The 23,322-nt window shown below is 34.8% G+C and overlaps 1 protein-coding gene across 26 annotated transcripts in view; it reads right to left on the minus strand.

Annotated features, from left to right (window-relative positions):
* Lrrc4c (leucine rich repeat containing 4C) overlaps nucleotides 1-23,322 on the minus strand; it is a 1,178,862-nt gene that overhangs the window by 836,694 nt on the left and 318,846 nt on the right. For 21 of the 26 annotated variants that reach the window (XR_015448996.1, XR_015448995.1, XR_015448997.1 and 18 more), the window contains 2 exons: nucleotides 16,023-16,104; nucleotides 14,935-15,042 (listed from right to left, as the gene is read on the minus strand). The exons of 3 other annotated variants lie outside the window; for them this stretch is intronic. The gene's annotated coding sequence lies outside the window, so the exon portion shown is untranslated. Of the gene's footprint in view, nucleotides 1-14,934; nucleotides 15,043-16,022; nucleotides 16,105-17,873; nucleotides 19,353-23,322 lie in introns of those variants that run through there. 2 more of the 26 variants (XM_087205623.1, XM_087205624.1) reach the window with 2 other exon arrangements.

Raw genomic sequence — 23,322 nt, forward strand, 5'->3', positions numbered from 1 at the left:
ATCATTCTGCCATTCCTACAATGAGGATGAGCTCCTAAACTGTTGCCCACAAACATGGAATAAATAGTAGCAATATCTAATTACTTTTATAATCTGGAAATCTGGTCATCATCCCTGCCTGGTTTCCACCTATCTTTTCCATATCAAATTCATTACCACAGACTTGAGTCTCCCTCCAAAATATCATTTTTAACTTTTTCCTTCCCTGTTGCTACATCCATAGCTAATGTAAAGCCCATTGTGATATTATCCAGGTAATAAAAACTTAAGTAGCTTTTTAACATTTGCACTTGCTCTCTCTCCAGAATATTTTTACATGTCAGCTGCCAATTAATGTGAAATCAAAACACACAAAGTAATTCAATGACTCTTTTGCCCCCAACATACAAAACCTTCAATGGCACCTGTCACCTTTCACGGTAGTTTCAATTCATCTCTCAACCTGTTTATGCACTCTTTCATCATCCTCAGCATAACTGAAATTAATTTAGGAAGTGCTTAATGATGATTATTTAAAAACATTTTCCTAGTGTTGTAATTAGATCAGACCACCTGAATTCATATTGTCACTGGAGATTTACAAGATTAACCAACTCAGGGTCTGCTTGACTTTTCTACAGCTCAGTTTCCTCATCCACAGAACAAGAAGATAATTAGTCCTGTTATTTGTGACATAAGTGATGGTTAACATTAAGTATTACCATGCTCGAAACGCTCCTAAATGCCTGTTACATAGTGAATCTACAGTAAATATTAGCTCTCAATTACTGGATCATATAAATTGTTTGAGGACACTTTATCTCTTGTTTCTATCAATGAACAAATGTGTGAAATGGCTTAGTTAATAGACAACTGTAGTGTCAAACAAAGAATTCAGTTGGAAAGAACAGAATCTACACTAGCTAATTTAAGAACAAAGGATTTATCATTATGTTAAATGGCTCACAGAATCATTGGAAAGGCAGACATAATAGACTGGTTTATACTTTTTTAAAAATTCTCAAAGTCAGACACAGAATCTAGACTCCATTGTAATTTATGAATTTTAATAACATGATATTGAGGCTCAGAGAAATAATTTACTAGTTCATTCAGCAGATAAATTATCAGAGCAATGAGTTGACACAAGTTTGAGTTTAAATTAAGTAATTCAATGATTCTGACCTTGGAATTTTCCTCTAAAAAAAAGAGAATTGTTGCTTATCTCTTAAATTATTTTGTCTCGCTTTTGATAAAAATTAAAAGGGATTGTATGTATGAGGCCTACTGTAATGTTTTGGTATATGGTACGCATTCAGTAAGGAAGGTATCATGATTATCAGCCTTATTGACATCAACATTATTTTGTTTCCATAAGTACCAAATATATCTATTAACCAAACAATTTCTTCACGTGTAGTCACCTTGTGACCTTTTTGCAGAAGTTCAACTAGTTGACAGGGAACTGAAGCAATAGACTGCTCTTAAGATGTGAATCTGGTTCAAGAATGATCCTCTGCCATCAAGGTGTTAGAAAGGGAAGGAAAATAAAAGTTTAAAATATTTAAACAGTAGTCTGGAGAGGAAACTGATAATTTACTTCTTATTTCCCAAAAATGAAAGCAAAGAATACTTTTATTAGGTCAAAGAGAAAAATGAGATATGTTTTTTTAAAAAGCCCCAAATTAAAAGAATCATACCCCAGGGATATATGCACATGCATGTTTATAGCAGCACAGTTTGTAATAGCTAAAAATTGGAGATATCCCAATTGCCCATCAACTGGAGACTGGATAAAGATGTGGGTTTTTTTTTTTTTTATAAAATGGAGCACTACTCATCCATAAAGAATGAGAAACTAGAGACATTTATAGCTAAGTGGATGCACATAGAGGTCATCCTTTTAAGTGAAATAAATAGGACACATATGTGTAAATATCAAATAGTTTCTCTGGTGTGAAAAACTAAACGTGTAAATAAGGATCAAAATGTATAACTGATATTGTGAAATAGGTAGAAAAAGTCTAAAGGAATAGGGGAAATGGGAGGGATGGGGGAAAAAAAGAAGGGGAAAGAAAAAATAAGAGAAAAGAAAAAAATGAAAACAAATTATTTGTAAATAGGGAAGGGGGGGGATGAAGGGAGGGCAGGGGAATGGGGAAAAAATAAGAACCAAGATACATCATGTAAAGCTACAAGATCCCAATGGTGAATGAAGGAAACTATATTGTATACCTAAACTGTACCAATAAACAAACAATAAAATTTTTTAAAAGCCCTGAACTATGGCTAAAGGTAAATCCTAAAAGAAACTGTCCACAATATGAAGATTATCTCCAATTCTAATGAACATTTTCTTGAGGGCTTGACTAGCAGAAGTAACATTCTAGATAAGAAACCAACTTCCCCCCCCGCCCCCCCGTATATTTTAAATAACCAAAATTTAGGAAACTATTTGAAGGAGCCATATTATTCCCACATTATGTTACAATTTGGATATTGTACTTGGAAAAATAATCTCACATCCTCGAAAGTTGTTATAGAACCACATAACATACAAGTTTTCATATGTTGGACATAAAATCCTTCATTTATATTAGGATTTAAACAATATCTCAGAAAATATCTTAGAAAAACATAATATAATTACATCTCAAATCCAGGTGTACAATCCAATACAGATTATATAGTTTCTTATTCACTTTCTATTTTTAAGGACTCAAATAGGTAAACCTGCATGTTTTATCCTAATAAATGGCATTAGTTAATTATGGAATGAAAAACAAGTAATTCTTCCCAGTGGCCTCCTGACCAGTAGCCTAAAGCAAACAATCAAGAAAAATAAAGCAAACAGATAGCTCTTAAATTATCAATTATGGTCACAGCAGCAATGATATTCTCACAAAATCCATCATTACTCCAGAAAATGACTGGTGAGTAAAAGTATAGATGATTTTTTCCTTGGTCCAAAAAATTTAACACATTAACCAAGAAACTGACCATTAATCCAGGTAATATAAAGTCCAGTTTTCAAAGGACCATTGCTCAAGCAATCTTCTATCCAATCTAGGTACAATTCAGATTACTAAATCTATCATGATTTTTAAAATACTGGAGAATTTTTACAAAAATACCTGACTTAAAGTCAGTTGATTCAATGTTCCTTTCCTTAATCCAATGCCAAATATTTCCAACTGTACTCCTGTAAGATAACGTATAATGTTTCGGTCATAGATTTTCAGGTATTTTTTTCAAATTACCAATGACTTATCCATGCACCACCTGAATTCACTGTAAATAAATGTAAAACAACAATAGATATTTCTGTCAAAGTTATGAGAGATAATGACAGAAAAATAGAATTTTTAAGGGTATGAATTATAATCATGAAATAAACCTTACACAAAAATGATCACTAGAAAGTGAAACACTGGGATAACAGATAGAAATATTTGCAATAAATAGCATAACTGGAAGGAAACTTTGAAATAAGAATAATGGAATATTTATGTCCTAAAGAAAAAATTAATAAAGACAGGGTAAGTGTCCAACAATAGGAGGCATTTTGCTATCTGTATTTGAAAGACTAGTATTTAGTTGCTGAAAATAATATTTTGAGGGAAAGTTAACTGGCTCTGAAAAATGTTTGCAATTTATCATTTAGCCAAGCTAGTGTCAGAAGGGTGTCATAATGAATTGCACAGGGACAGATGTAAATATTATGCATAACAGAGATAGAGACAGAGAGAAAACAGAGATGATGCATAGAGAATGGAACACCATCTGGGAGAATTATAGATCGAGGTGTTCACAATCCACTACGTTCATTTCTGGAGTTCAGTGAAAGATGTGTGCTCTGTTTTATGGCTTTTTGTTTATCTGTTTTCTAATTTCTCTACAGACAATGTGTACTACTTTAAAAAATAGATGAGGGCTGGGGATTTAGCTCAGTGGTTCCACCACCTGCCTCACATGTGCAAGAACCAGAGTTCAATCCCTGGTACAAAAAAATAAAAAATAAATAAATTTAAAAAATAATAAATAAATTTAAAAAATAGATGAAGGCATATTTGTAGCTTCAAAAAGACAGAGACTCTTGGTCAAACAATAAGAAATATCTCATCTTTCAAGGGCACAGGATCAACTTAACCTAAATGAACTTTTCCACCGGCAACCATTGCAGCTACTCTCCCATGAGCACCTGACACGAAGCATGAGACATATCATCGCCACACAAGAAAGCATAGAACCCTGCTGGTCAGCTGCAGCTGAGACTTGTTTTCCCATTTGATCCCCATTTAATCAATATTACCTGGGTGACTGTACTTGTAATTTTATTGGTTGGTCATGGTTTTATCCCACCTCATGCCCACCTTGTAATTTTCCCTTGGGTCTTATAGTTTTGACCCACCTTGAACCTGCCTAACCTCCTAGATTCACTCAATAAGCGCCTTTGAAAAGTGGGGTGGACAGGCAACCCATTTTTCAGTCCCTTTTCCATGTCTCTTAGACAGACCCTATCTTTCTCTCAATAAATTTTTCCTACTCTTAACTTCTATTGTTCCTAGAATTCATTCTTTGATTTTAAAGAACACAACCTCTTATTTTGGATATCTAGCAGGTTTGGGAGTTGCATTTATTCCCTCCATATCAGTATTATTTTATAGGCAGTAAGTACAAATTTATCTTTAATATGTTTTATTTTTTAAAAACAACTAAATACAGGGCCAGGGATTTAGCTCAATGGTTCCAGCGCCTGCCTTGCAAGCTCGCAAGGTCTTGAGTTCGATCCCTGGTACCAAAAAAACACAACTAAATAGAAGATAGTATATATTAAAAATTCTGCTCTTCCATTAAATATAGAAGTCACTTTACTATGTGCTGTGATCAAGTTGTTTGTAGTTCACAGAGTGAGATAAAACTCCTAATGCCATCCAGTAAGTAAGAGCACACAGAATTTGAATTTTGGAATGTCTAATTCCACAATTATTACTCATCGCATTATTTTATAATGAAAAGGTTAATGTTTTTTCACCTACCCACAAACCTGAGCTCTTTTATGAACAATGAACAACAATTTCTAGGTTATTCTCAATGAATGAGAAAGTATAATTTGAATATTTGAGCAAAACTTAAAAATAACCTAAATGACCTACAGAAAGACTTTAACAAATGTTTTCTCGTGAGCTATTATATCATGTAGCCATTTAATATAATTTTAAGTTTATAGCCACAAATATTTATTTCATTTTACTAATAGTTAATATTTTAATACTAATCAAGTACAAGTTATATCCTTACAGTTTATATATTTTATCGATTTTAAGACCCATAAATGTCTTCAGTTAGATTAGATTATTAGCCTCATTTTACAGATAAGCGTGATAATGTACACCAATTTCCACAGTTGGAACATAGCTAGCATTTTAATTCAAGAAGTAATAAATGAATGAGGTACAATATTGCTTATAAAGTATTATCACAACTGCATTAAACATAGAATAGAATAGAGTTTGGAGTATAATGTGCAAATATAACTATGTAGAAGCTTCTACATGATGGGATTTTAAATATTTATATTATCTTCAACAATATCAAGTATTTTATTTTCTTTTCCTGCTGTGAAAAATATATTATTAGACTAAGTCACAAAATAATTTTCATTCCCATCAGTTACAAATGTCTCAATATTGTCATGTGTGTATGAATCCATCTAACTATGTGATAAAAGGTTTTTTTTTTTTTTGGTACCAGGGATCAAATTCAGGTCTTTCCACTTGTGAGGCAGGCACCAGAACCACTGAGCTAAATCCCTGGCCCAAAAGATCGTTTTTTTTAAAGTACATATGTACCTAACTGCAACAAGATTACTGCCTAAACATAATGCACAGCCAGGCCTATAACTATTAAAGTAATGGATCAGAACACAGCATGGGAATCCTGTTTAGGGAAATGTCTCATGGCACCAGCTTGTGATGATGAAACACATTTTTAATAGCATGAAAATAACTTCAAAGTCACTTTTTAAGATCTAGAATAGACGCAGATAAGACACAAAGTTACTTCAGTTTTCTCTGCAATGTTTGAAACATATTAAATGTGCTAATATATGGTAAATACCTGCTCATTCCTAGGGTATAGTGTATGCCTGACTATAAATAGTCACTCATAGTGGTATTTAGATGTGAAGGATACATACATCTGCACAGTAATCTCTTCATAACAGTGATTATCCTTTATTTACCTAAGCACTTTTGGAGTATGGAATCAGCTTTGCAAAACTACTTTTCTCAATCAAACTCCCAACAACACTATTCTTCAATCATATTTCACCTGTCTTTCACAAGAAAGAGTATGATTTAGAGATTTATTAAAAACTCAGAAGGGCAAGCCAGAGGCAGATCTAGTAATTACACTGATGTTCCTTCATATCGCATGTCTGAGTATAACTTCAAAAGGTGGCACTTCGTGACTCAATGTAGAAAATGTGTCCATCTTGCAGTAATAAGTTGTGAGCCAATCAAATGCCATTGTATTGTGGTGAGGCACACAAATTCCAGGATATCTGAATTTTTAGTGTCATTGTGCCCCTTTTCCTTTTTCTCCCTTATTCTCTAAACTTTCAGAATATATATGTCACTTGATCCTTGTGGATTTTTTTAATTGCTCTATTTATCTTGAAAACATTGGTCTCTTTGAGCAGCAAGCAATATAACTACACTGCCCAGAAAAGCTTCTACAGTGCAGATGCCTCAGCTCCTTAAGGGATCTCATGGCTTCCATTATGAACTGATTGTGACCATTTCACTGAATCCACTGAGATTTCTCAAAACATAAATTTGATCATGCCACTCATCCCAAAATCATTAAAAGTTTTCTATTACTTTCATAAAAACAAAGTAAATGCCAGGTACCATGCATTGCTCACTTCCTTTGATTTCCAAAATACTTCCTCTATGGGGTCCAAGCTAGTTTCTACCTCAGGACCTTGTGTCTTTGTTGTTAGCTGTGGCTGGAATGTTGTGGTCTACAGCTTTGCCTAATTTGTTTTCTTACATCATTCTAGTTCCCGCTCTACTATCATTTAATCACTAAACATTTCTCTAAAGGTTCAATGTGAATAACTGCCTACTTCCCCTGATACTTTAATTTTGTAACATAAGTTATGTTTTTCACAAGTACTTACAATATTTGTCACTATTCCATATGATGTAGCTTTTCTTCCTGTCTTTATTTTCTGTTTTGCACATTGAAATGAAAGCTTGCTACAAGGTAAAAACCTTTCATTTTCATTCAAAAGCTTATCCTTTTTTCCTAGAACAGTATTTAGCACATAATAGATGTTTAGTAAATGTTTCTTAGATAGGTAATGTCTTTAAACTACTTTGAAAATACAAAGTTATTACAGATTCCTTTTTTTTTCTGCCCAACTTAGGGGTCAAAGGTAGCTTTAAAATACAACCTTGATTTTCCTCTGTATCCTTCTCTCAGTCCATTAGGAATGGCAGCTTTCTTTGTCATTGTAATTTTGAAGAGGCAAATGAGGAGAGCTGTACTCAATGCTTACTTCTTGTATTTTGTAAAGGAGAAACAAGTTTCACGGAGCAGAAGGAAGCCATAAGTTCTCTTTCACCAGAGTTCTTTTCTATGGGAAATGAAATTACTGGCAGAATGAAGAGACTGGGAGACATAATATAGTCCCTCTAATTTAGTGCATTTCAGTTTTACCCACATGGGCCTGCTTATTCTGAACAGTAACTTTGAGATTTCCTTTATTCCCACAGACAGAGGCGTGTTCCTGGTGTAGCACAGATGTCCGTGTCAGGGTGCAGGTTTAAAGATGAACACGTAACACTCTCATAACCAAGGACTTCAGTCACTTTAATACAGGATGAGTTTCACATTAGGAAATCAGATTTTGGCTTCAGTTCAAGACATATTCTTTAAATCATCTTTCTTAGTGATAAACCTGATGTTTTGTTTTCCACCTGTCTAACTCCTGGGTCTGATTCTTTCAATTGATTCACCTCAGATTGAGAGGAGAACAAACATTAATTTTTGACTTCCAAAAGCCATATATATTAACTCCGTCTCTATGCTATATTGTTCCTCATTATGAATACAGTCACACTCAACATTTAATGAAAGGCTATTAAGGGCAGCACCCTCTATTAAATATTATAGACAAGGAGAAAAATAAGACATAGTATGACCTCGTAGAAATAATTTTCTAGTGGTCACCCAAAGACTTTCTAACAAATTGACCATATGATATATCTAAGGGCAAACGAGCTTGAATGAATATGCAAGGCACAAAATTATTTTTTTTTCAAAAATTAGATAATTTACCATTCTTTCTCATTTTGCAGTTCTTCACCTTATTACCCCAGGCCATTTAGTTCAGGGAAGATAATGTGATTCAAACACCATTAAACCTTGCTATTTTCCTTTCTTTTTGAAGGAAAGAAAACATGCAGGCAACAAACAAGCATGAAGTAATCCAGAAGCAGATACAAAGGCCACTTCAGACCTATCAATCCCACCAGAGAAGCCAGCAGAGGAGTCATCTGTCAGACTATAATCAGCAGCAACGGATGGGGTGAAAAATGAGGAGCATTCAGGCTAATCACTCCCACTCTGTGCTTTCTCCCAAGATCATTTGTTTCATCAGTGGCAATTGACTCAGTACTCCATTGAGTTTATAATGAACATATCTTTGATGATTTAAAAAAAAGGATACAGCGAGAAGGAAGGGAAGCAGAAGATAGGGCAAGAGAGAGAAATAAATGAGGCAAGGGCGAAATGTCTAATGTATTTCACTGGAATATACAAAAGGAATGCAAGAGTGGAGTGGGAGTAGGGAAGCGTACACAGAAAAAGTTGCAGTATTTAGACTAGAAAATGGTTGTAAGTCATAGTAAGAGATGCTAACCATCACAAGAACATGAAGGAGACATTAAAATATTTTACCTACAGAAGCAACATCGTAGGGGCCAGTGATTTAGCTCAGTGGTTCCGCCACCTGCTGTGCAAGCACAAGGTCCTGAGTTCGATCCCCAGTACCAAAAAAAAAAAAAAAAAAGCAACATCGTCCTTAGTGTAATGATCACTTTCTGCACGCAAAAGGAATACATCTGACAGTGACACTCGATTATAGTTTCCAAGGTAGTTTTATTCTAACATCTTATGTTGTCCTCACAAGTACGCAAAGGGCGTGTATATGAAAAGTAAGCAGCTTAGCAGTAAGGTGAACCCCAAGTATTACTCACTGAGATACACTACAGTTTTCATAAGGGAAGAGCCTTTTGTAGCTGGGTCTCTGGACAGAACTGGAAAGACTCGGGAACTCACAGAAAGCTTGGATGGATTATGATCGCCCTGTATACAACGTAGGAGTATCGTTATGGCTACTTCTAACTGCTTTACTCAACACGTCAAAACATGTTCACAAAGCCAGGAAGCCACCTGGAGGAAGTGATGCACTAGACTTGACATAGAACACTAAGAAAAGTTGGGGATCTGCAGGACATCTATAGTTGACTTCCAGTGCGTTTCCATATTAGATAATCTCTCTTCCTACAGAGCATGTACTCTGGATGCCTGGGTGACAATTCAGTGCTTCCCAAACAAAAACTAAGGATTCTTCAAGATGGATTAGAAAAAAAAAATGTTATCACAGTACCATTACACATCTATTCACTAAGGGAACATGTCTAAATATCACCATGTTATGAACAGTAGTCTATAATGTGAGGCTTAAGGGAACACCCCAGAAATGTGAAAAATACTCCTGAGGCCGCTGAAATAATACGTGCTGAAGGGGCAAGAATTATAGAACCTGCAGTATCACCTAGTCAAATATTTGGAGCAAATCCTTCAGAATTACTTATCTTTTCTATTGTAAAAACTAACCGAGGATTAATTTTTACAAATTTAAAATGATGTTATTTACTTCCTAGAACATGTATTTTTATATTGATAAATAATAAAATTTTTAAATTCTATATAAATTTATAATTATTATAAAATAATAAAAATATGTATGTGTATATATATCACCTTTCCAGTAGATAGTAACATGTTATTGCATTTTGATAATTTTCAAAAGGGTAGGTCATGGATAAAGGACTCATCACCTAAGCCAGACCAAGACTCAATATGTCCCAGCCATGGCCATACCCCACATCCTCGGTTACATCAGGAGCCCTCAGAACCCACTTCCTCCCAGGTTTAGCAACCTTATAATGCTTTCCATTTCTCTAAGCTAATCCAACCACTCTTTGCTTCCCTGTATTCGTGCTCCTATATTCTACTCTGTTAAATATCCCCTCTCTTTGACCAGCTATAGAGCTCGGCTAGCTTTCAAAAAGTTCCTAAAGGCGGAGGAGTCTCTGGAGTTGAAGAGTTAGCCAGATAGAGTAAGCCCCAGCTCAAGGTGAGTATGCAAATCCTCATGGAGAAACGGAGGGAGAACCTTGCCGCTCTAGAAGGACACCAAGTCTTGAATACCAAGTCTCCACTCTAGAAGGACAGGCATGTGATGACAGCAATGATGGCATTTCGTGTTATGAATTTCGACTTCACAGTTCTAAAAAGTCACAGTGACCACTGCATGTCATATCCATGACTGCTTCTCAATTCTTCTCTATATCTATGTGCTTTCCTTCAAGTTTAAGGTTATGATAGCCTGGATTTCTTTGATGGTTCTTTTGAGAGAGAAAATAAAGATTCATTAACTTGCAAAATAATAGAATAACTCTAGTGGCTTGTTTTCTTGAAAACTGGCTTGCTTTCCAGAAAATTATGAACTTGTAGTAGATATTGAAATCTAGTCCTAAACCTTCAGGACTAAGTATTTAGAGAATAATCATTTGAGTGCTAAGCATTTACAGATAGTAACTTTCTGTGAGTCTAAAATAAAACTCATTATAAATTTTAGCTTGTACCCTAGTGACCTAGCAAAGTAAATTTAATAAAAGATCTTATACTGTCATAAAACCCTTAGGGTAAAACCTATAAATTGAATCAAACACATCATAATTCTCTTCATTAAAAAAAACAATTTTAGTATTATTCTACACTCTCTTGTAGGAAGAAGAAACTTTCCGTTGCATTTTAAAAGATGACTCTAAAGAAGTTCGAATATGAAATGTTTATTCCACTTCTTGTCCTTTATCTTTATAATTAATACAAATTAATTCATCACTGTAACCTATGTTGGTAGTGAATGACACTCAGTAATACTCCAGCTTTGTGGTTGAATATACACAGAAAAATAATTTTTGAAAGAACAAAATTTAAGTATGTTCCCCAGAGTATATCTTTTCCAAATCATTTAAAATGTAAATAACTAATGAGGTGAAATGTGAACATTTATAGAAATATATTCTCTCTCCCAAAACCAGGGGACCTTTCATTTAAAGTATCACTTTTATACCTATTGAGAAATCACAATATAAACATTATGTCTCCATGAGATTTCTGAGAAATGGTTGCTTTTGTTGCTGTTATTGTTAAATCTTCTCCAAAATAAACTACTCTGCTTGTGTTATTCATCCAATTTATCTCTTCCTCTTTCATTTTTAGATTACATACAACACTTCTGACCAAAGGGCAGAGGAAATTCACTTGCTAGATTCAATCAACCCCATGTGAATTTCTAAAACCCAAAATATTGCATGTAAAATAACTATTCTGAAACATAAACTAAGGCATGGGAACAAAGAATGCTAATGTTCCTAAATCCCTCTACTTGATATGTAAAGCTTGAATAATAAGAGAAATTGAAGTGTGTTAAAATGAAGGTGTTAATGACTTGCCAAATATAACTACAATTCTTCAAAATTAAATACCTGAATAACAATGCAAAAGGAAATTATCCATGTCAAATTTGAAGCATAAAATAAAAGGACATCAATGCCCTAAAATAATGATGTTATTGAATGTTGAGCAAAAATCATTATTTTAAATTCATATAACCTGTTTACCAGGATTAGAAGTTTCTTGACAACATTGTCTCTCCTTTCCATTTATTTTGTTTCTTTAATGTACTATGTTTGTATAGCAACTGACTATTTCTACTATGGATAAAACATCACAAAGCAGAACATAGAAAAAGTAAGTATTAACTTCATCTTTGAACATTAACTTCATCTTTGTAGAAAATGTTGCTCAGTTATTCCACATTTTTGACAAGTTCTTCAATGATTAGGGCCTGGAATCAAAGTTTCCCCATTCTGAATCCAGTACCCATCAAATTTCATCAGTACATGGAGAACCATTACCCTGATTAGTCACAGTGTCATCTTGTCAAATTTGAGGAACACTTCCTCAACAATTATCTTTTGTGGCTGTACAGTGTACAAAATGCTAGGGATTCAGGGAACAGTAAGACCTATTTCCCTCCTTAAAGATGTTTTCAGTAAGGTAAAGAAGATAAGCACTTAAAACGGGGTTCTATCATTGCCTAAGGGACAAAACAATGTCCTCTAAAACATCAAAAAGGGGAGTCAAAGTAACCTCAAAACAGAACAAATTTGCAGGATTTAATCTTTCAGTTTCAGAATATATTACAAAACCACAGTAATCAAGAAAGTGTGATGCTTTAATGAAGGTAGCTATAAATCAATAGTAAAATATTAAGAGCTCAGAAGTAAACCTAGATATTTATGGGTCATAGATTTTTGAGATGGGTGTTTAGTAGTTTAATAGGGCAAGAATAGTATATTACCAAAAATACGTGCTTTAATTTGATATCTACTTTGAAAATTAATTTAGAACCTTAAATCAAATTGTATACAAACATTAGATCATAATGTCCACTAAATGTAAGTGCTAATATTCTGAACCCCTTAGAATACATAGGAGCAAATCCTTCTGTTTCGTGCTTAGGTACAAATTTCTTTGACACAATAACATGATCACAAACAGTATAAGAAAAATTTGATACATTGACTGTCACAAAAATTAAGAGCTGATCCATTTCAGAAGATATCAATAAGCAAGTGAAACATAGGCTACCAATTAGGAGAAAATATATGCAAATTAATATCCAAAGAGAGGTTTGCCTCCAGAATATATTAAGAACTTTTATAATTCAATAAAAAGTCAAATAACCCAATTCAAGATGGATTTTAATAAGTATTTTAATAGATTTTAATAAGTATTTAGCCAAAGAAGATATACAAATGGTCAATAAGCACATGCCAATATTCTCAAAATCCTTAAATGATAAAGAATGCAAATCTGAACTGTAATGAGATGTGAATTAATGTCCACAACATTTCCTGTATTCCAAAAGACATACTTAAATGTGTTGTCAAGAATGTGGATACAGGGCTGGGGATTTAGCTCAGTGGTTCCATCACCTGTCTCACAAGCATAAGGTCCTGAATTTGATCCCCAGTACCAAAAAAAAAAAAAGAATGTGAATACACTGTAACACTCATATATTGAAGGTGAGAATATAGAATAATGTAACTACTTTATAAAAGAGTGCAATCATCTCTTAAAATGCCGAATTTAAAGTTATGACCTAGCAATTCTACTCATAGCTATTAATTAAAGAGAAAACATATATCCACACAAAGACTTATATACAAGGTTCATGTCAACATTATTTATGCTATTTTAAAAGTGAAAATATTTGAAACTATGTAAAATATGTGATGAACACATAAACAAGCATATATATGTCAAACATATATGTTAAACATATATATTTTTGTGTGTATCTAACAGACGTACAGTTGAATAATGTTTCACAAGAAGGATATATTCACACTGAAGTATGACAAATACACTATGCTAAGTGAAAGAAGTTAAAATAATGGTCATATTATTTGTCACTCTATTTATGTTAAATGGTCAGAGATGCTGAATGGATGAAGACAGAAAGTACTGTAGTTATTGGCAAAGGCAGGAATGCTAGAGAACTGACAGTTACTACAAATGAACACAGGGTTCCTTTAAATGGTGATAAGACTGTAAACAAATTAAATTTTGGTGATGGTTTATATCTGTAAATTTAGTAAAAATCATTTAACGCTGCCGTTGAAAGGGGGGTTATGATATGTAAATTATATTTTAATAAAATTGAGAAATAGAACTAAGCACTATATATTTACCCATTTCTCACTGTCCCAAACTATTTCTGAACACTTTTTCTTCCCTCATATTGGGTATAATTCTTCACACATAATGATTTCTTCCAACTAGATTCTTGATAATTAGCTTGTTTGGGAAATGCTTCTCACAACTCTTTCCTTCAAGGGTTTCTATTTGTAATTCTAAACCCAATTTATGCCTCATATTATTCAAAATATTTAACGACACTCCAAAATCATGTCCTCCAGTACCTTTCCTTACATTATATATAAGATACATGTATCCAATACTGTTCACACTCAATTTATGATGCTCATTTAGTATTTTTACTTTCTGCTCACAAAACTATAATCACTCCAAAGCAAAACAAACCAATAAAATTTCCTCTCAGTGACTGACACACATAATAGATTTTCAATAAATATTTATTAAATAAAACTATACAACTTATCTCTGATGCGCCTAAGAAATGTGCAAATACCATGTACTGTCAGAGCAACGAAACACCTGCTTTGTCCCTAGATGATCAAAGAAGGATAAACGAGTTTTCCAGTTAGCAAGAGCAATATGCAAACTAAGAAGCAACTACAACTCACACAGATACATGAAGGGATTATGTTCAAAATTCATGAAGAAGAAAAAGCTTCTCCTTATAAAAATATTTGTGCAGTAGTCTGTTTAGTTTTAAATAATAATAGAGTATTGTACTAAAGGACAATTCATATATGACTCACAATTAAGAATCAATCTATGAAGATAAAATAAGAAAAGTTTTAAAACATAAGACAGCAATAGCAAGAAAAATGTTTCTTTTCATTTTTATAATCACTAAATAAAAAAGAACCTTACCATTTCTTGATCTTTTTGTAGCAATGTGAAAGTGATGTGCATCATTTCACTTCTATTTTTGCATCCAGTAAGTCAACAAACACAACTGGCCCAAAGATTTCATATTAACTACAAAGAAAATACAGAATGAGGAATAAAATTTCTCATGCAATGTGACTTGAATCAGTAACAGAACCTAGGCATTGACCTAGGACCTTGGGTTCTTGATTTAAGGCATTCTCTCTTTACTGTAATAAAATGCTGATTCTTATTACATTATTTCAATGACATATTATCTGTGTGTGTGTGTGTGTGTGTGTGTGTGTGTGTTTTGAAAACTACATGGAAGAGTGGGATGTAGCAGGGAAAGAAATTTTCCAAATAAATTTGTGATAGCTAACAATGGCTAAATTCACTATAGAGTACTTACTTGGTATAAGGCATTATGTTAAGCTTTTTATATCCAACTGTCTCATTTAATTATCACAATCTCTTGTGAATTTATCTACTATAAAACACCCAAGGCTTTGAAAAGTTAAAATATTGCTAAATGTCACCTAACTAGTAAGGATCAAAATCAGGAATGCATGATTCATGAGTCTGTGCTGTTTTGTGTAACATACAGTGATCCATTTATCTCTATCTACTGCTTAGGGTATACTGATTATGCTTTCCATATACATTTGGAAAATATAAATATAGATTTCCTTTTATATGGTCTTTCTCATATTCCCAAACTGGAATTGAATGCTATGTCAGCAAATAACGTTAATAAACACCTGATAAATGCAACTACTTAATTTAAGAATTAAGCAAGTGTCTGATATGAAAAAAACTCTTAGTCTCGTGTTATGCTTTTTATTATATAACTGTAGATAATGTTGTTTTGATATAAAGGTTGATAAAACATTTGACTATAAAATATGTTTCACAATATAAATTTTCACACCAAGAAAAATATTGTCATTTAGAGTGCTTCAGGAATATTTATGTTGTACTTTAAAAACAGAAACAGAAAAGTAAATAAATCAACAGACTACATGAAAGACATTAATTTGAAATTGTTTAAATGGGAAGGTCCTATTATGTCACCAACCAATCAAGCTTACCTTTCTGAGATGAAAACAGAAGTGCTCTCACAGCTAATTAAGAGTGTACACACGACTGCAGTGCAAATGTTCAACATAACACCTGAGAATAAGACATTTCCTGATAAGCATTAATGAGCTGATTACAAGTGATTCTTATCAAAGTAGAACAAATGTTGAGTCATTATGCTGCATGGTTTCTCCAAGATTTCTGCTCCCACCCTTAGGTGGAAAGCTGGGTAACCCCTGGGTGTGCAGATGTGCACACCCTAGTCTCTCAGTCCAGTCCTGGAGAATTTGCACCATTTGCTCAAACTTTTCTTCACCTATCCTAATACCCTTGTGCATTTTCACATTCATAATCTTCTCATCCCTTGTGTTTGAGGCATGTTAGAGATATTTTTTAACCTACAAACCAGTCTTCCTACTGAATTATGATCCTAACTCTGTCTCCAGGGGTATAATTACTTTTGCTCATCCTTTCCCATAGAGTCCATTTCGGGGGTGAGTGTGGCACTTTAACCAGATTCGTATTTATTTTTTAAGAAAAGAATCCAGGGGCCGGGGATTTAGCTTCAGTGGTTTTGCCGCCTGCTGCGCAAGCACAAGGACCCAAGTTCAATCCCCGATACCAAAGAAAAAAAAAAAAAAAAAAAAAAGAATCCAGATGGCAAATGCATTAGGGTAACTTCTGAAATGTATTTCCATTAATTTGTGTAGTATATACTGGTAAAGGTAATAAAGCAGCATCCTCATAAAGCCATTAGTACCTTGCTAATTGAGAAAAGCTCACCTTCTGCCTGAATTATTGACCCTTGACTAATAGTCTCCATTTAGAAAGATTCTGATTATTTCTACTAGAAACATATATTTTAAATATGCAGAAAACCTTTCTTGTGTTCTGTGATGACCCAAATCATTATCTTGACTGACTTCCATAAAACCTAACAACCTCCGGGGGATAACAGGAAATTCCTTTGCTGGGTGCCTGGTGCTCTCAAAGCATGAGGAGTTTCTGGTTGCATTCTGCATATCCAGATCCATTCATTCAAAAATCTCTAATTCATAAAATGCCCATGAGAACTTCACAAGGGAACTGGGGCTTAAAATTCCTTTTCAACAGCAGTAACTTTTTGATTTTTTTTCTTTCATTTAGGTAATGTAACCATTACTAGCAGTAGAAATTAATATTTTAAATTTATCTTATTAATATACTTCTTGGTGCTTTTTTTGTCCCATCCATAATCCTCCCCATTCCAGCAAAGGGAAACCCATCCAGTCACATGATAGTCCTCTTATTCTTTCCTACTACGTCATTGGGAACAATCATTTATGCTGAAATAGGTGAGACAGAGATTGAGAGAAGGAAACACTTCACTGATGGATTTTAGCCATTAAAATACAATGATCATTCTCTCTCCATGCTCTCCTAAAGCAACCCCAAACAATTCCTATAATTACGAAATGAGAGAAATTATCATGATAGAAATTGTTCATATGTAGTGATATAGAAAGATAATGAAAATTTTATTCAAAAGCAGAAACAAAGGCAAATGTAAAATTAGAAAAAGATTCACACTGCTTTGGTCCCAGATGCTTCAAGGACTTTGAATTATATTTCAATCAACTGACAAATCAAATGTACCTGGAAATCTCCTTCTTAGCTGTCTTGAACTATGTCTTTTTTATTTTTTACCTTTATGCTTATATTTTTAAAAATCTACAGTGCATGCTGGAATTATAAAAGACCTTACTATTGGGCAGGGCTGGCAATTTAGCTCAGTGGCACTGCACCTGCCTTGCAAGTGCAAGGTGTCCTGAGTTTGATTCCTGGTACAAAAAAAAAAAAAAAAGACCTTAATACAAACCTACCTTTGTGGCCACATTTTACAGATAAGAAAACGGAGGTCAAGCAAAGAGATTTTCCAAACAAGAAATCAAACAGCTCTTCAAACTCTTCCCATGCCACAATTTCTTCCCACTGCAAGTTTTCCCCAAGGCAACTCAAGAAACTTCTTTCATTCATTTCCTTAGGAGTAAAGAGGGCAAAGGAGGAAATGATTTCTCCAATTGGAGGGTGTACCTTCTTTTCTCCTCCGGTATTCCTTAGTTCTTTCAACACAGTTCTTGCGATGTCCTTTACCTCTTTCTCCTCAGAAGAGGATACATCAAAGACAAGAAACAGTGCCATCATTTTTGGAGATAGCCCTGACCCATAACACATAGTTAATCTTTCTGAGATCTCTCCTCAATCTATTACTTTCTTTAAGGCTGGAGAGGAGCCAGAAATATGAATAACTATCCTGTACAGCCTTATTTAAGTGGGAAGATCAAAATTAAACTTCCTTGCTTGAGCCCTGACTCTTGAGTGTAGAATATGAGTAACTTCTAGCTTACTGATTTCTCTCATGTTGAAATTCACTCCTAACAATGCTACACCAGGAAATTTCTGTTTTAACTTGTTTAAACTTCACTAGTCATCTATGAGAAAGTGTTATCCTTATCCACAGTCTCTAAAGGAAGCAACTGAGAGGTTGAGAATTTGAGTGACTTATCCCAGTTGCACAGCTCCTAAAAGATGGTGTCATGATTTGTTTCCATAGCATTCACACTTGATCCTGCCTGCCAGCAGCTGTGACTAATGAAACTAATCATTAGTCACAACTGCCTCACAAGGTTGTTGTAAGAACCAAGTACAATAAAAGAGTTTGGTGCAGACAGCATTGTGCCTAGCTCAGGGGAGGTCTGATTAAGACTGCTTTCTGTTAACATTTTTTTCTCAACATTTTTGAATTTGTACTCACCACTCTGAGTACACCACTTCCACCCACTACAGATAAAATACCACTTATTCCATCTCTCCCAGTATTTCATGCAAGTGATTCCAGCACTCTGGGAGGCTGAGACAGGAGGACTGCAAATTTGAGTCCAACTTAAAATCACTGAGTGACTTAGTGAGATCTTGTCTCAAAATAAAAAATAAAAAGGGCCAGGGGATATAGCTCAGTATGAATATAGTTCAATCCTCAGTATTGCAGAAAAGTAACACACGCACACACATACACACACAGCCATAGCTTCTTGGGGCATGGCATTTCTAATGTTGGTACAAACATTGCTGTACCATATTGTATTCTTCATCATGATAACTGTATAGAAAATGGCTCTGCACGTCAAAGATCCAAGAAAAACACCCGAATTCAACATGATCTCATCCAGCATTAGACCCAACATTTCTCATGGAAAACTGTAATAGAAGTTTGGCAAAAAGCAAGTTGAGAGATGATGAGTAAGAAAATCTGTTAAAATTATTTAAAATCCTTTGCTTATTATCTCTTTCCATAATCAATGGCCATTGAAAGTCTAAGCAGAAGTTCATCGGCCAAGGTTAATTTGCTACATTAACTCTTCAGGAAATAAATAAATCCAGGATGCCAAAAGCCAGGAGCTGTCTGGTCCTGCCAAATCCTTGGCAAGCTCCTGTATGGAGGTGTCACCTCCGCATCCCATGAGGTGAATTCCTCGCATCCTGACAGGAGTGTGCAGTGACAGAAAGGAGCGGAAACTCTGCAACCAGCTTCTAATCTCAGCCTCTCCTGGAGAGCAGGCACTTTGGCGGAAGGTAGCATCTGCCTGACAGCAGAGACAAGAAGCTGAGAGCTGAGAGGAGGAGGCTTCCCTCCTTCCCGGGCCTTGAGGCTGTCACTCAGGTGGGCGGAGCAGCAGGCAGGTTACAGATCTGTAATCTCTTTCCCTGTCAATCACCTGTTGCATTCCATAATTAAATGGGGGAAGTGGGAGCAATGGCTTTGAATTGAACCACAGACGGGCACAGAGCAAACCCTTTTCTAGTGCCTGTAACATTTTGTAAACAAATACTCTTCTGATTCTCTGAAACGTCAGAGACAACTCAGTGGTGTTTCATAATTTCACTCCTTTTCCCTCCTGACTTTCGGCCATCATCAGATTTATATTGGAAAAGACTTCTTCTCATATCTTGGAACGAATGCACACGTAGAGTTTATTTTTTAAACCAAAGTAAAAAGAAGCCAGAGACTATTCAACTTACAGGAAGTTGTGATTTTTTTCATTGAATGAGCATCTCTTCAATAAGAGGGTCAGAGAGATCCAGATAAAATTGTGTGCACATATGTGCATGCACACATATGCACGCATATGCTTATGTATGTATATGATTGCATATGCAAGAATCAGTTTTTATGTTGGGATAAAGTATACAGATATGCAGAATTAAAGATGAAATAAGTAAATTTCCTGAAAGCTTTATTTGCCTGCAGGTTCAGTCATATTCTCATATTTAAATTTTATAGGCAATATCTAATTACACTAAAAATCAAGAATAAATAAATATTTGTAGGGAAATACAGATAAGAAGGTAACGCAGAGGTAATATCACCCTATTAAAGTCAGTATTTCTGGGAGACTGCAGATGGATTGCAATTAATTTGTCCTTTGTTCATGATCAAAGAACAGAAGGGCAAATGGCAATAGCAGGGCTACACCAGGCTACTGGAAAGCCCCCTAATAAATATGAATAAGATGATTTTACTTCTTTCTTCTTTTCCTGCTGCTGCTGTTGGGGGAGATGACAGCCTAATCATGTCTGCCCAGCACCGGGCTGTGAGTTCACATTAAGCGGCATGTGTTCTATCATTACTGCACAGTTTGGGGGTGGGGGGCATAATAGCTTTGTCTAAACCACACCACAGGCAGAGCTCACTTGTGAAAGTCACCCAGCAATTCACAAAGAAAATGTTCTGCATGCTTTAAAATTTGTTGGAGTTTTCATTGTAAAGCGATTGGTTTCTAGAAGGTGAGAAAGACATAAATATCTTGCTCAGTATACTAACTAGCTACACAATAAATGGCTGACATATGTGTGTTCATTTATATAATGATAAGTTAATGTATTTTACACTAATGAACTGTGCTGAGTGCTTGATCCTAACATGCAGAAAGAGCTAGTGAAGTTTCCAAAATTGTAGAAAGATCTGTAGAAAGGACAAATTATTAGAAAAAAATAGCGATATTGAACATTTACCACAGAAAATGCACAGAAAACAATACAAGGCATTTTATACATTTTGGAGGAAGATCAGGTGAGCCGAGAGTGGAAGGGGTAGGAGACTACAGAAAGCAAAAGCTGCAACAGTTACTGAAACCAAGGAAAATTTCGGTTAAACTTCGTTGTTGACTTGACACCATTATCAGCTTTTACTTCTACTTCGTGGGTATCACAATCCCAGACTCAAGTTATGCTGCAAAGCTAAGGTGATAAAACAGTATGCATTGGTAAAATGACTTGACTTGTGGGACAATGCAATAGAAAAGAAAATATAGAACAACTCCAGGCACACAGAGTTATGTTATCCTTGCCAAGAATCCAAATCCCTTAATGAGGGAAGACAGCCTCTTTAACCTACATCCATATCTCTCACCATACACTAAACTAAAACCAAAATGGATCAAAGATCTAAACATGAGAACAGAAACCCTTAATCTGCCGGAAGACAAAAATAGGTAAAACTCTTGAAACATAGGTCTGTTTATTAACTTTATCCCCAGGCATTAATTCTGAAAATTTGTCGACATTATTGGCATTATTCAGAATAAACAGAGATATAAGTATAATGAAGTTTACTGCAATTAATTTAATTCCAATGAAATATTTATGATTGCAGATTTTCCTCAAGTTTGGATCCATCCATGTACCCAGTGCCCTCTCCAATGTGACCCTTCAGCTCCCACATCAAGGAGCCGAATGTCTTCCTCACTTCCTGAGTTTGGCCTGGCCTCACGATTTACTTTGGCTGATAGAATGAAAGAGTTTGTCCTGGTTGGTTCTGACTAATTCTTACGCTCCCCTTCACTGAAGCACAACAACTACCATACGAACAAGCTCAGGTTTGCCCTGCCAGGGAAGGAAATCTTGTGGTCCTAGTGATCCCATTTCCCTAGCTAAAAACAAGCAGACTTTTCAATACAAAGGCCTCCAAGTGACCTGCACTGACTTCTGAAGCATGAAAAAGTTGAGAACAGAGCTTCCCGGCTGAGCTCCACTCACATTTCCACTCAGTACAGAGAACTAAATGAATAGATTTGTTTTGCAACACCTAGTTTTGTGATGGTTTACTAATACCAACATTCAATGACACCATGAATATTAGGCACCAATACAAAAAGTACTAAGCAAGTTTTAAATGGCCACAAAAATAACTAAGCAGAATCATGGGTATTTCATGATATAACATTGAGTAAAAAATACCAGAACGCAAATATTAGTCTATATGTCATTATGGCAACTAGGTAAATTTATGCATGCATGTAAAAATTATCATGTAAGAAAAGGCATCACTTTCTAAGGATTGTACAAGTAAACACTGCCTCTTCTTTATCTTTATCTTTCCTCTGACAGGCTGTTTTTTTCAAAGAAAACTATAGTATAACAAAAAATCTAAGACATTCTCATTTATTTGTAGGATATCTCGTTGTAATGTGTGAAATTGTGAAAAGTTCAAATGAAATCTTTGTCTCACTTTTTGAATATATAATTTAAAAACCATTAAACTGGCCCAATAGAAATATTTAAAATTTAGGAAGAAAACTTATTATTAGTTAGAAATCAAAGTAAAATTTATATGCACTCATTTTACTTTAATTATTAGAGCATTTGAATTTAAAATAAAAGTAGAAATTTTCATACATCATGAGCCATAAAATCTATTTAAATCATGAATGGTATTGATAACGCCTTAACTCTTACTTGTTAAAAGTCAGCTTTTAAATGTTAAAAATGACTGACCCTTAGTTAAGGGAGGAACTGTTTAGGCACTAATTCTAAAAATTACCACCACTGGAATGGTTCATTCTTTTACTAAATGTTGATATGCACATCATAAAAGCATTGCCCCAGGAAAATGAAACTGACTCATGTGCAAAAAACAAAGAACCATGAAGAAAGTCATGGGCATGCCCTTGGAAATTCACCCTTGACCAATATATTTCCTTATCCAGTGGGCTGCTGGAGCACAATGCTGCTTTTCTAGCTGACTGTGCACATTCTGACAAGAGGAATGTGGAGCTTGGCTTCCCTCTTGCATTATGCGGGCAATTTATTTTGACAGCTTTCTCAGCCTCCAAAACTTGTCAGACTTCCAACATACTGCAGACTGAACTCTAAGCATCCAAAAATCCCATAGCCTCAAGTTGAAAGCTGAGAGGTTGGAACAAGAGTTGCAGGGAGCAATGCAGAATGTGTGTCTTGCTTTTTTCTTACAAAAGCCAAGAGCTCAGAATTAAA

This window comes from Heterocephalus glaber, unplaced genomic scaffold (assembly GCF_053883595.1).
Source record: "Heterocephalus glaber isolate CG9 unplaced genomic scaffold, H.glaber_assembly_v1.0 deba00000594, whole genome shotgun sequence".
NCBI lineage: Eukaryota > Metazoa > Chordata > Mammalia > Rodentia > Bathyergidae > Heterocephalus > Heterocephalus glaber.